The sequence below is a fragment of the Macaca mulatta genome, chromosome 14, assembly GCF_049350105.2.
Source record: "Macaca mulatta isolate MMU2019108-1 chromosome 14, T2T-MMU8v2.0, whole genome shotgun sequence".
Taxonomy (NCBI): domain Eukaryota; kingdom Metazoa; phylum Chordata; class Mammalia; order Primates; family Cercopithecidae; genus Macaca; species Macaca mulatta.
Window position 1 is genome coordinate 11984305 of NC_133419.1, and position 14300 is coordinate 11998604.

Here is a 14300-nt window from a genome sequence, read left to right on the forward strand (position 1 = left end):
CAGGAAAACTGGCAGGCATGGTGCGCACTGGGCATTTCCCTGCAGCTCAGCCTCCCAGGGAGCCAGGAAAGAATCCTAAGAAAAGTCTTTCCAGCATGCAGGACTCCCAGGGCTCCAGAATCCCTCCTGCAGTGCCAAGCCTGGCCATCATGCTGACTGCACCAGCAGCAGAAAGCAGGAAGCAAGGGGATGATGCGGGACTGGGGGAAGTATTTGGCGGGTAGGGAGGAAGGGGTCAGCTGGCAGCAAAGCCATGGTCCTTGGAAGTTGGAGCCTTTCCTTACTCCACATTGCTCACAGCAGAATCTTACTCCCCACCCCATCCCCACCCCCACTGGACCTAGCCCTCAGGAAGCCACAAGCCTGGAGGACTCCTGTTAGATTGGATGCTTGCAGACTGAGCACTTGCTGACTCCTGGCTGTGACACAAAGCCTTCTGTTGCTCCCCCTGGGTCCCTCACCTGCCAGGATTTACTCATGTTTCTAAGAAGAGGCTCAGAAGCCAGGGGACCTGGGGCAGGAGGCTCCCTGTGAACACAGAGCGTCCTATTCACGGATGAGGGCTCAGTGTACTTGCCCTAAGGGAGTTGGTTGGGGCACTGGGACACACAGGCAGTTCGTGGCAGAGCAGGGACTGGAGGCGGGTCTCTGATCTGAGTCACCATCCATGGCTACTGCCATCTCCTTCCCTGCCCACCAGTGCCCATCAGTGTCAGGGAGGGCTCCCTGGTACTCCCTGGTTCAGGAGAGGCATCTTGTGACTCCTCATGCAGCCAAGGCCTGGGACCTGGGGCCAGGGAAGATCCTGAGCCTCTGTCACGGGAGAGGGAGTATTGGCCTTACCCTAAGACTTCTCTGCCAGAAACTCCACCCCTTATCCCCAGCTCAACCCCCAGGCAGAGGGCCTTTTCTCCTCCTCCACCTGAATCTCCAGTTCCAGGAAATAAGAAGCTGGCTCCAAAGGAAGACCTCCCCTTTTTCAAGGCCCTGTTTATCTCTAAAGTGGACATGATTGATGCCACAGGAATGCATTCAGCTGCAAGTAACAGAAAACATGACCAACAATGTGGGAAAGATTATAGATGTTTACTTTGCTCATGACAGAGCTTCTTCTCTGAGAAAACACCAAATGGCAGATGACACAGTGCAGCAGGAGGCCCAGAGCCCTGGGATGAGGAACCGTGGCAGCTTCTGCAGAGGCCTCGGCACTGGCATCTGGGGCTGGGGTCACGGCCAGGGTTGGGGCCGGGGCATGAGAGCTCCAAGGCTATGGAGCTCTCAGAGGCAAGGCTGAGGATGAGGAGTGGATGCCTGTCACCAAGCGGGGCCATCTGGTCAAGGACGTGAAGATCAAGTCCCTGGAGGAGGTCTGTCTCTTCACCCTGACCCTCAAGGAGTCATATCACTGACTTTTTCCTGGGGGCTTCTCTCAAGGATGAGGTTTTGAAGACCATGCTGGTGCAGAAGCCGACCTGCGCTGGCAGGTTCAAGCCATTTATTGCCACTGGGACTATAATGGCCACCTCATTCTGGGTGTTAAGTGCTTCAAGGAGGTAGCCACTGCCATCCAAGGGGCCATCATCCTGGCCAAGCTCTCCATGGTCCCTGGGCATGGAGGCTACAGGCCATCATGGCTTTGTGCTAGTGCACCTTAACCCTGCACCCAAGGGTGCTGGCATCATCTCAGCCATGTTGCCCAGGAAGGTGCTGATGATGGCTGGTATCGATGACTGCTACACCTCAGCCAGGGGCTGCACTGCCACTCTGGGCAACTCTGCCAAGGCCAGCTTTGATGTCATCTCCAAGACCTACAGCTACCTGACCTGACTTCTAGAAGAATACTGTATTCACCAAGTCTCCCTACCAGGAATTCACTCGCCATCTTGTCAAGACCCACACCAGAGTCTCTGTGCAGAGGACCCAGGTGCCAGCTGTGGCTACAACATAGTGTTTTTATACAAGAAAAAGTTAATTACGCCTGTTAAAAAAAAAAAAAAAAAAAAAGACTGGGCACGGTGGCTCATGCCTATAAACCCAGCACTTTGGGAGGCTGAGGTGGGTGGATCACTTGAGGTCAGGAGTTCAAGACCAGCCTGGCCACCATGGTAAAACCCTGTCTCCACTAAAAATACAAAAATTAGCTGGGTATGATGGCAGGTGCCTGTAATCCCAGCTACTTGGGAGGCTGAGGCAGGAGAATCGCCTGAACCTGGGGGCAGAGGTTGCAGTGAGCTGAGATGGCACCACTGCACTGCAGCCTGGGTGACACAGTGAAACCCCATCTCAAAAAAAAAAAAAAAAAAAAAGGGAGAAGAAAAGACAGGGCTCTGGGCTGTGGTCATTCTGGTTCTTTTAGGTTTCCCCTCATGGTTTCACGATGGCTGCAGCAGCCCCATACATCACATCCTCACAACATGTTCAGATGCAGGAAGCAGGGGGTGATACCAGGCAAAGATTTTTCACCTCCCAGCTTTGATCTTATCAGCAAAGAAAGACTGTTTTCAAGAAGGTCTCAAGAGGTCTCCTGACCTCTCCTCACAGCACTGGCCAAACAAGGGCTATAAAGTCTAAAGTCCTCCCTGACCAATCTGGGACATATCTGGCCATCCCGTCCTTTACAGTGAGTGGAGGACAGGAAGAAAGGTTTTGGGACTGATTTTGGGTTAACCAAACAAAAGTACTTGCCACAACTGACCAGCTCTAGGAGTCCTGGTTTTGAGCAACTAGACTTGGGAACAAATGTATCACAAGGCTAATCCTCCCTAGCTTCCTGACAGTTTCTCTCCATCAGAAGAGAAGTGGATCCTCACTGGTGTTCTCTCCAAGCTAGAGTCCTAACCACTGTGAGAATACATTCCACTACTGCTCCACAAATAAGCCACGAGCGCAGGGGTTAGATCTGAGGCTCTTTTTTTTTTTTTTTTTTTTTTTAAATCTGTCTTTTGTTTGTTTTGTTTTTGTTTTTTACTTTTTAAAATTAATTTATTATTATTATTATTATTTTGAGACAGAGTCTTGCTCTTGTTGCCCAGGCTGGAGTGCCATGGTGTGATCTCGGCTCCCTGCAACCTCTGCCTCCTGGGTTCAAGCAATTCTCCTGCCTCAGCCTCCCAAGTAGCTGGGATTACAGGTGCATGCCACCATGCCTGGCTAATTTTTGTATTTTTAGTAGAGACGGGGTTTCAGCATGTTGGCCAGGCTGGTCTGGAACTCTAACCTCAAGGGATCCGCCTGCCTCAGCCTCCCTGGCCTGTGGCACCCTTTTTGAAAGTTAATTGACTTTACATGTACGGGTTTATTTCTAGACCCTAAGTTGTACCTCATTGATCTACACCATTAATTTCTAAGGCAATGGAGAAAGGGGCAAATGAACACAGGTCCAACTCTTTAGAGAAACAAATTTAATAAAGCAAAACACTCTTCTCACTGGACTACACTGACCTGGGCAGAATTTTTGGGGTTCATGATAGATTTTGAGTCAAAGTATCTTATCTAAACTTTTTTTTTTTGAGACCGGGTCTCATTCTGTTGCCCAAGCTGGAGGGTAGTGGCATGATCGCAACTACTGTAGACTCAGCCTCCCAGGCTCAAGCGATCCCTTTACCTCAGCCTCAAAAACAGCTAGGAGTACAGGCATAAGCACCACACTCAGCCTTATCCGAACTTTGAACATTGGCATGACCTTGGTTCCTTTTTCTTTGGAGACGAAGTCTCGCTCTTGTCGCCCAGGCTGGAGTGCAGTGGCATGATCTCGGCTCACTGCAGCCTCTGTCTCCGGGTTCAAGTGATTTTCCCGCCTCAGCCTCCCGAGTAGCTGGTACTACAGGTGCATGCTACCATGCCCAGCTAATTTTTTTGTATTTTTGAGACAGAGTCTTGCTCTGTCACCCACGTTGGAATGCAGTGGCGAGATCTTGGCTCACTGCAAGCTCCGCCTCCCGGGTTCACACCATTCTTCTGCATCAGCCTCCTGAGTAGCTGGGACTACAGGCGCCCACCACCACGCCTGGCTAATTTTTTGTATTTTTAATAGAGATGGGGTTTCATCATGTTAGCCAGGATGGTCTCAATCTCCTGACCTCGTGAACTGCCCGCCTCGGCCTCCCAAAGTGCTGGGATTACAGGCGTGAGCCACTGTACCCCGCCAATTTTTTGTATTTTTAGTAGAGATGGGGTTTCACCATATTGGTCAGGCTGGTCTTGAACTCCTGACTTCTGGGGAGGTGGCCATCCACATGCTGAAAAATGGCTTCTTCTTTTTAATCCTAACCAACTGTCCAAGTCAGATTAACACAAATTCACGCTGTGAAGTTTTGGCCTAGAAGTTACTTTCCCTGGGGAAGCTGATAGCCCCCCTATCTTGTCAATGCCCTTCCTATCAACCCCCTCAGTAAGCCCTCCTAAAAGAACAGACTCACAGTCCATATAATTGTGGGGGAGAAAAACCCTTGGTCCCCTGGGTGGTAACAAATGGAGGACATTTAAGGCTGGCAGTTGGTGTCTGGGGAACAGTCTGGATCTCCCGTGCTCCACGACCTACAGATTGCAGACAGCTGGTCAGGTGGAGCCAGGCTGTCAGTTCTCCCATCCCCCGTCCCCACCCCCGACATCATGGGACAGAAAAAGCTGGCACCCGTGGGTGGGAAGAATTTCAGAGAGAAAGAGAGAGATTGAGCAGGAGAGGAAGGCTGCTTGCAGCCTTGAATAACATCTTTCTTTGCATATTTTCTTCCTCCAGAACAGTTTGGAGGCACAGCCCAGCTGCTGCCTTGGCGTTTGATCAGCATGATTACCCACGGGCCCATCCTTTCTTAGCACTGTTAGAGACCACAGAGATAGCGCTGGCTTCCAGAGTGTTCTGGGGGTGCCTTTTCTGCCTTTTTCTATCCTTCCATCCATTCCTGTGGGTTCTAGGGCAGCTGCTGGTTTGAAAGAGAGCAGAGAGACTTTTGTTTGTTTGTTTTGAGACGGAGTCTCGCTCTGTTGCCTGGCTGGAGTGCAGTGACATGATCTCGGCTCACTGTAACCTCCGCCTCCCGGGGTTCAAGCGATTCTCCTGCCTCAGCCTCCCGAGTAGCTGGGACTACAGGCACATGCTCCCACCACACCCGGATAATTTTGGTATTTTTAGTAGAGATAGGGTTTCACCATGTTGGCCAGGCTGGTCTCGATCTCCTGGCCTCGTGATCTGCCTGCCTTGGCCTCCCAGAGTGCTGGGATTACAGGCATAAGCCACCGCGCCCGGCCGAGAGACATTTTTTAAGAGCAAAATCCATGCATGGCCAGGCTTCGGAATCTTTCTAAGGCTTCCTAGACTCTCAGGGGACCCACATGGCAGTGGCACTGACATGCAGCCCAGTGTTGTGGCCCAAGGAGGGCTTATGAGCTGACTCAGAGGAAGGAAGCTTGTTCTTGGCTGCAGGGCAAGGCTAGCCATGGGGGTGGGCTCTGGCCAGCTGGTGTGATATTCTTGCTGGTCCTGACTTTCATTTCCTCTGGAAATCCCACACGCTTGACCACAGAGGCTTTTGCAATGTGTGTGTGTGTGTGTGTGCGTGCGTGCGTGCGTGCGTGCGTGCGTGCGTGCGTGCGTGCGTGTGTGTGTGTGTGTGTGTGTGTGTGTATCCTAATTCCCCTGGGGTTTTTCTCTTTTTGTTTTCTGAGCAGTGGGTCACCTTAAGTAAGATTACACACAAAGCTGGAGCTTTCTGTTCCAGGAAGGCAAAGGTTACAATCCTAGCAAGCCTAACACCCAAAAACACAAACACTGAAACCAGGAGAATGGGTTAGAAAATATGTACCCTGGCCGGGCGCGGTGGCTCAAGCCTGTAATCCCAGCACTTTGGGAGGCCGAGACGGGCGGATCACGAGGTCAGGAGATCGAGACCATCCTGGCTAACACGGTGAAACCCCGTCTCTACTAAAAAATACAAAAAAAAATTAGCCGGGCGTGGTGGCGGGCGCCTGTAGTCCCAGCTACTCGGGAGGCTGAGGCGGGAGAATGGCGTGAACCCGGGAGGCGGAGCTTGCAGTGAGCTGAGATCCGGCCACCGCACTCCAGCCCAGGCGACAGGCGAGACTCCGTCTCAAAAAAAAAAAAAAAAAAAAAAAAAGAAAATATGTACCCTGGTCGGGTGCAGTGGCTCACACCTGTAATCCCAGCACTTTGGGAGGCTGAGGAGGGTGGATCACCTGAGGTCAGGAGTTTGAGATCAGCCTGGCCAACATGGTGATTGAGACCAGCCTGGCCAACATGGTGAAACCCCATCTCTACTGAAAATACAAAAATTAGCTGGATATGGTGGCATGTGCCTATAATCCCAGCTACTTGGGAGGCTGAGGCAGGAGAATAGCTTGAACCCGGAAGGTGGAGGTTGCAGTGAGCCGAGATTGCCCCATTGCACTCCAGCCTGGGTGACAAGAGCAAGACTGTATCTTAAAAAAAAAAAAAGAAGGCCAGGCGCGGTGGCTCACGCCTGTAATCCCAGCACTTTGGGAGGCTGAGGCAGGCAGATCACCTGAGGTCAGGAGTTCAAGACCACCCCGGCCAACATGGTAAAACCCCATCTCTACTAAAAATACAAAAAATTAGCCGGGCATGGTGGCGGGCACCTGTAATCCCAGCTACTTGGGAGGCTGAGGCAGGAGAATTGCTTGATCCCAGGAGGCAGAGGTTGCAGTGGGCCGAGATCGCGCCATTGCACTCCAGCCTGTATGACAAGAGTGAGACTCTGTCTCGAAAATAAATAAATAAATAAGAAAGAAACCTAGCTCCTTCCACCTGTTCCCACCTGTGTCACTTACTTTTAAAGTTCTGCAAGCCATGTGGGCCCACCCCCTTTTTCCAGCCTGGAGTTCCCTGGGTTCTAGCCCCACGCCCACAGAGAACTTCCGATGGATTTGTTCACAGGGGCTGGGAGTCTTCCGGTTTAAGTAAAGGACAGTGGCAGAGGTGGATCTTCTGCCCCAGAAACATCTCGGCTGAAGGAGACTCCATCTGCCTGGCCCAGTGTATGGGGAGAATGTCAGCCCCTTGTTGGTGAAGGTGCTTCCAGGGACAGGGACAGTGGGCTGCCTTTCTCCAGCGATCTGCCCCTCAGGGGCATATGTGAAGGGGAAAGCCGAAGAAAGAAAAGGCCAACTCGTCCTCTTGGCTCGACTTGTCTCTCCAAGTCATCTTCTTCCTCACTCCATCCAAACCCAAGTACCATCCGCCCATCCAACAGATACTGACTGAACATCTCCCAGGTGCCAGACACCCTTCCCGGCACTGGGATATGGCAGTGATGATGACAGTAAGGCCCAGTGACTCTCAGAAAGTTCACACTGTAGTCAATGGAGGCTGGAAAGGGTCGGTATATTCCACAGAAATAGTGTTAACTACAAGAAAGCAAAAACAGTAATGGCATAGAGAGGGACTGAGTCGTGGGGAGATGCACCCCTTTGCAGAGGGGTCAGGGAAGGCTGCTAGGAGCTGACTCTCCAGCTGAGCCCTCCGTGCTGAGAAGATGCCAGCCCAGGAGAGATTAAGGGAAGAGCATCCGGGCAGAGAGAACAGCAAATATGGAAGTCCTGAGGGGCATCGAATATGCCAGAATCCAGAAGTCCAGGGAGCACTGTGGAAAATCTCTTGGATTGTTTTCCCTCTCACCTGATTACTCTCGGAGATGTTCATGGAAGCAGGAAATCTTTCCCGTCTGCATAAAGTGTATACACATTTACATGGAGCGTTGGCTGGGCGCGGTGGCTCACGCCTGTAATCTCAATATTTTGAGAGGCTGAGGCAGGTGGATCCCTTGAGGTCAGGAGTTCAACACCAGCCTGGCCAACATGGTGAAACCCTGTCTCTACCAAAAATACAGAAATTAGCCGGGAGTGGTGTGCATGTCTATAATCTCAGCCTCTTGGGAGGTTGAAGCAGGAGAATTGCTTGAAGCCAGGAGGCAGAGGTTGCAGTGAGCCGAGATCGTGTCACTGCTCTCCAGCCTGAGCAACAGAGTGAGACCCTGTCTCAGAAAATCAAAATGAAGACATGGAGGGTCATTTTGACTAAGTAGAGCAGTAGATGGCAAGCTACACTGTCAGCAGGGACCCTTAGCTTTCATGAGGAGAGAACACAGCCTTCTGTTTTCCCTTTAGTGCCCCATGGAGTCAGACATTCCCGTCACTCGCTGCACAGACTGCCTGACTCCCATGGGCCAAGGATGAGGGTGATGAAATTTCTTCTCTTGGTGAACAACGCTTCTGCTGACTTAGCTCTTAGTACACACGAATCTACTGAACACTTACAAACGCAGTCTTTTTTGGCAAGGTAGGTTCCAAACTCCTCTTACAGCAGAGGGAGCAAGGTTTTGCTCTCTTCTTCCTTCCAGGAGATCTGGAGCCAGACCAGGTACAAATTAACCTTGCAGTGGGCTCCCTGCTAAGGCTCCGTGCAGCGCCAAAGCCAGGCCCTTGAACTGCGGACTAAGAGGCCTGCTCCCACACTGCCAGGTCACCCACTGAGCTCAGGACAGCTTCTTTTACTTAACTGACCAGAAAGCTGCTGAGGGATCTCAGGGGTAGGCCAGACGAGCTCAGGAACTTTGAGCCCCCACCCCTCCATTCACCCCTCTCATTGTTTCCTCCAACTGACCCTCCTGAGTTAACCCCCCACACCAGGACTGGGAGATCCAATCGACAGGTGTGGTTTTCTCTAGGAAAATAATCATGATAATGACATGCAGGGAGAGGAAAAATCATTCAAGCCCACTCCCAAATCCCAGGGTGAGGGTCTCCCTGGTTTCATCACTTCCTGGCGTTTCTTGATGGTTTCTCCTTAGGGTCTTTCTAAAGTCCCTGGGGCAGCACTTTGCCACCAGCCACCGTGAGTAACACAAAGCGTGCCCAAGTTCACCTCGGGGCCTGAATCTTCCCTACACCGGGCGCCACTTTGGCTGGCAGGAGAGCAAGGTTGGGGAGGGGAACAGGACGGAGAGGAGGTGGGGAGCATGCCACGTGGCACAAAGGCCCAAGAAGCAGACACTGGATCCGAAGACGATGGGCAGAGTGGGAGCAGGCAGCGTCATAGCGGGGGCACTCGGATGCCGTGGATGTCACTCCCCAGGACAGGGAGCAGTGGGTTAAGGAACAGGCAGAAAGAAGGGTCCCATTCTGCTATGGACCAGCAGAGGAAGGGGCCACATCATGGTGAGCCCCCCACCCCACCTGGACTGAGCCTCGGGTTCTCCTGGCCCGGGTGGGCAGTCCAGGAGACCGGCTGAACATAGCCAGCCTGGTCCTGCATGTAGAGGAGGCCTGGGCTGCGGGCAGCCTGGACTTGGTCAAACCGCGCAGGTAATTCTTCCTTCTGTACACAGCTGAGGGTCAGGACACGCTCCCCTAAAAGCCCCGGCTTCCCATGAAAGTCTCAACAGAGGCAGAGTTGGGGCAGCTCTAGGTGCTGAGAATTGCCAGACACCATGATTTCTAAAGCCACTTTCACTCTTTCACCATGTTTGACTCTGTGACACTCGGGTTTCAAGGCCACCTCAGAGAGATAAGGAGGTACAAGGTCAGAGCTGCCAAGCAATAAACTGTGGTTTAGCGGTGGGGACAGGGATTGCAAAATCTAGGCAAACAATCAATGATATTATTGTAGGGACATTCAACAGGTTATAGGGTCTTCATGTCCGTCCATCCTCACAGCAACGCCAGGAGGTGAGCAGAGCAGGTAACCTCATGCAGATGCACATCCAGACAGGAGGCTATGGTGGGCTTCACTGCCTATGTCCCTACCCTGCTCTGGACCTTTAGGGCCTACCTTTATTTTATTCTATTTTTTAAATTTTTATTACCTATTATTTATTATTTTAATCTTTTTTTTTTTTTTTCTGAGACAGAGTCTTGCTCTGTTAACCAGGCTGGAGTGCAGCGGTGCGATCTCGGCTCACTGCAACCTCTGCCTCCCAGGTTCAAGCCATTCTCCTGCCTCAGCCTCCCAAGTAGCTGGGACTACAGGTGCCTGCCACCATGCCTGGCTAATTTTTTTTTTTTTTGAGACAGAATCTCACTCTGTGGCTCCGGCTGGAGTGCAGTGGCGTGATCTCAGTTCACTGCAACCTCTGTCTCCTGGGCTCAAGTGATTCTCCTGCCTCAGCTTCCTGAGTAACTGGGATTACAGGCGGGTGCCACCATGCCCAGCTAATTTTTGTATTTTTAATAGAGATGGGGTTTCACCATGTTGGCCAGGCTGGTCTTGAACTCCTAACCTTGTGATCCACCTGCCTCGGCCTCCTAAAGTGCTGGGATTACGGACGTGAGCCACTGTACCCAGCCTATTTTTTTATTCTTTTAGAGACAGGGTCTCACTCTGTCACCCAGGCTGGAGTGCAGTGGTATGATCATGGCAACTTCAAACTCCCCGACTCCAGCAATCCTCCCACCTCAGCCTCTTTAGTAGCTAACACTACAGTTGCACACCACTGGGCCCGGCTAGTATTTTTCTTTTTTAATTTTTAGTAGACAAGACCTCTCCCTATGTTGCCCAGCCTGGTCTCAGAACTGCTGGGCTCGAGCAATCCTCCCGCCTTGGCTTCCCAAAATGTTGGGCTTACAGACATGAGCCACCCCATCCAGCTATTTATTTTTTAAATGACACATAAAAATTGTACATATTAATGGGGTACATAGTGATATTTCAATATATATAATTTCTAGTGATCATATCAGGGTAATTAGCATATCCGTCTTCTCCAACATTTATCCATTGTTAGAAACAAAATGCTTGTTCCTTGGTGCCACAAGGAAAAATCAGCATTCAGACAAAAAGTTTTCACAGCAAGGCAGTTTTACTTTCTGCAGAAAAGGTGCTGCTCGTCAGCAATCTTGCCACAAGAGCACACTGAATAAAGAAAGGCAGGAATATTTATCCCTTATGTATTGGGTTCTTACTGCTGTGTCCTATCTCCATTGGTTGGAACGGGACCTCACAGTCTAAGTTAAATCCGGTTGGCTAACAACTTAAGACTTTCCTAAATAGGTAAAGGCAATGGAGAGCAAAAGGAAAAGAGGAAGTTGCTTACGAAAGGACTTAGAGAAGTAACAACATTTCCAAATAAGGAAGAGGCAGAGGCTGCGAGCTGGGACATGCCTGAGCATGTCCAGAACAAATATCTTGGCTAAAGTACAAGGACATAGAATATATATATATTTTTTGTTTGTTTGTTTGTTTGAGACAGAGTCTCGCTCTGTTGCCCAGGCTGGAGTGCAGTGGCACAATCTCAGTTCACTGCAATCTCCACCTCCCAGGTTCAAGCAATTCTCCTGCCTCAGCCTCCTAAGTAGCTGGGATTACAGGCATGTGCCACCACACCCAGCTAATTTTTGTATTTTTAGTAGAGATGGGGTTTCACCATGTTGATCAGGCTGGTCTCAAACTCCTGACCTCGTGATCCACCCTCCTCGGCCTCCCAGAGTGTTGGGATTACAGGCGTGAGCCACTGCGCCCAGCCAGACATAGAATATATTTATTCCCTTATATCTAACAGTTACATAGGATAGGTCTTAACAAAGAGTTATTAGCAAAAAGCAAGAGGGCTTTGGAGGAAGTTAGTCTTTAAAAGAAACTATTATTTCTAACATTTATTATTTATTCTTTAACAAGAAGGGAAACTTTGAAGAGGAACTTTTTACTTTCCACATCCATTTATCTTTTTTTTTTTTTTTTTTTTTTTGAGATAGGGTCTTTGTCATCCAGGCTGGAGTGCAGTGGCGCCATCTCAGCTCACTGCAACCTCTGCCTCCTGGGTTCAAGCGATTCTCGTGCCTCAGCCTCCCGAGTAGCTGGGGTTCCAAGCGTGCTCCACCATGCCCGGCTAATTTTTTGTATCTTTAGTAGAGACGAGGTGTCACCATGGTGGCCAGGCTGGTCTCGAACTCCTGATCTCAAGTGATCCACCCACCTTGGCCTCCCAGAATGCTGAGATGACAGGCATGAGCCACCGTGCCTGGCTTTCATTCACTATCTCTTTTTTTATTTTGAGACACAGTCTTGCTCTGTCACCCAGGCTGGAGTGCAACGGCACGATCTCAGCTCACTGCAACCTCTGCCTCCCAGGTTCAAGCGATTCTCCTGCCTCAGCCTCCTGAGTAGCTGGGATTACAGGCGTGAGCCACTGCACCCAGCCTTTTTATGATATTTTTATGTTGTAGACCCACAGAGCTTGTGCTCTCATCTCCCTAAACAAGAGGCAGGAACAGAGTGTTCACTCTCTCTCCCACAGCACAGAACACTGTGTTTGCTATGGAGTGAATTAAATATTAAGCAAATATTTATAAGATGAGTGGATGGGTAGGTAGCTGCATAGATGATGGTTCTGTCTTGCTTATGAAGAAGTCATCCCTCAAGGGACATCATTAGCCAGGGTTTGATTCCCTGCAGGCCCCAGCATTGGTTCTAAATATAGAATGTTTGGTCCTATCCATCCTTGCCCCAGGGACAGAATAGGGATCTCCTCCTGCCAGAGGCCCCTCCAACACCCACTCTTCTTCTCTGAAGCTGATTCTCCGGAAACGCCTCACTACCTGCAAAGTGTGGCTTAGTAGGGATTGGCAGATCTCCCTCTCGAGACCATTTGCCTCCAAAGCTTGATCTCTGAGCCTGGAACAAAGGGCTTTGTTGTCAGGTGAAAGCCTTCCGCAGCCCTAGAGCCAGCCCCACAGCGCCTCCTGCTACAGATGCTCTGCCTGACACCCTATTATCCTGGAAAGGCTGGGAGGACATTGGCAGGGAGGGACAAATAAAATGAAGCTATCCTTCTGAGGAACACAGCATAAAATCCAGAAATTGCTCCCATGGCCTATGGAAAGCTGATGTCTGATAGAGGCAGCATCCCAAGTCACGGGAAAGAATGGGTGACTTTGGCAGGGCACAATGGCTCACGCCTGTAATCCCAGTACTTTGGGAGGCCGAGACGGATCACCTGAGGTCAGGAGCTGGAGACCAGCCTGGCCAACATGGTGAAACCCCACCTCTACTAAAAATACAAAAATTAGCTGGTCCTGGTGGCATGCGCCTGTAACACCGGCTACTTGGGAGGCTGAGGCAGAAGAATCACTTGAACCTGAGAGGCGGAGGTTGCAGTGAGCTGAGATCGCACCATTGCACTCCAGCCTGGGTGACACAGCAAGACTCCATCTCAAAAAAAAAAGAAAACCAGAAAGAATGGGTGACTTCATAGCTGGTGTCAGGAGAGCCTCATGGACTCAGAACCAGCTGGAAGCATTCCTCATGCTGTGGACCACGGTGCATTCCAAAGGGGTTGGGGATTTATTTATTTATTTATTTATTTATTTATTTATTTATTTAGAGACGAAGTCTCGCTTTGTCGCCCAGGCTGGAGTGCTGTGCTGCAATCTGGGCTCACTGCAACCTCTGCCTCCCAGGTTCAAGCAATTCTTCTACCTCAGCCTGCCAAGTAGCTGGGATTACAGGTGCCTACCAACACACCCAGCTAACTTTTATATTTTTAGTAGAGACAAGGTTTCACCAAGTTGGCCGGGCTGGTATTGAACTGACCTCAAGTGATCTGCCCACCTTGGCCTCCCAAAGTGCTGGGATTACAGGCGTGAGCCACTGCGCCCAGTGGGGTTGGAGATTCAAATGTAAAGATGAAACCATACAAGTCTAACAGAAAACATAGACCAATTCTCCTATAATTTGGGACTGGGGAAAAATTTCCTAATTTTGACTCAACACCTGGAAACAATAAGGGGAAAAGATGAACAAGTCTCAAGGAATTAAAGTTTTGTATGGAAAAGAAATTAAATGAAAATTTTAAACATACGCAAAATTAAAAAGAAAAATGATTGTTTTTTTTTTAAAAAAAACAACCTTACAACCTACATCACAGACAAAGGGCCGATATTCTTAGTATACGATGAGCTTCCTATATAAATTAAAAAGGCCAACAACCTGAAAGAAAAATGCACTAAAAATACAAACAGTTTACAGAGAAAGAAAGGCAAATATTTCAAAACTATATAGAAAGACACTCAACCTTGCTTATAGTAAAAGAAACACAAATTGCCCCAAATAACTTTCTTGTTGATCAGATTGGCCAAAATCCAAAAGCTTACTACTGTACACTCGCTTTTCCAGGCTGTGAGAAAACCAACATTCTCACATATTCCTGGTGGGAAATGCAAAATGGTACGGTCTCTGTAGAAGAGAATTTGGTAATATCTAGCAAAATTATGAGTGCATTTGCCCTTTGATCCTGCAATCCCACATCTAGGAATCTATACTAAAGATACACTGA

The 14300-nt window shown here is 49.8% G+C and overlaps 1 pseudogene; it reads left to right on the forward strand.

Moving 5' to 3' along the window:
- The first annotated feature begins 892 nt into the window (after window positions 1–892).
- On the forward strand, window positions 893–1948 carry LOC144334180 (small ribosomal subunit protein uS5 pseudogene; annotated as a pseudogene).
- Window positions 1949–14300: the final 12352 nt, after the last annotated feature.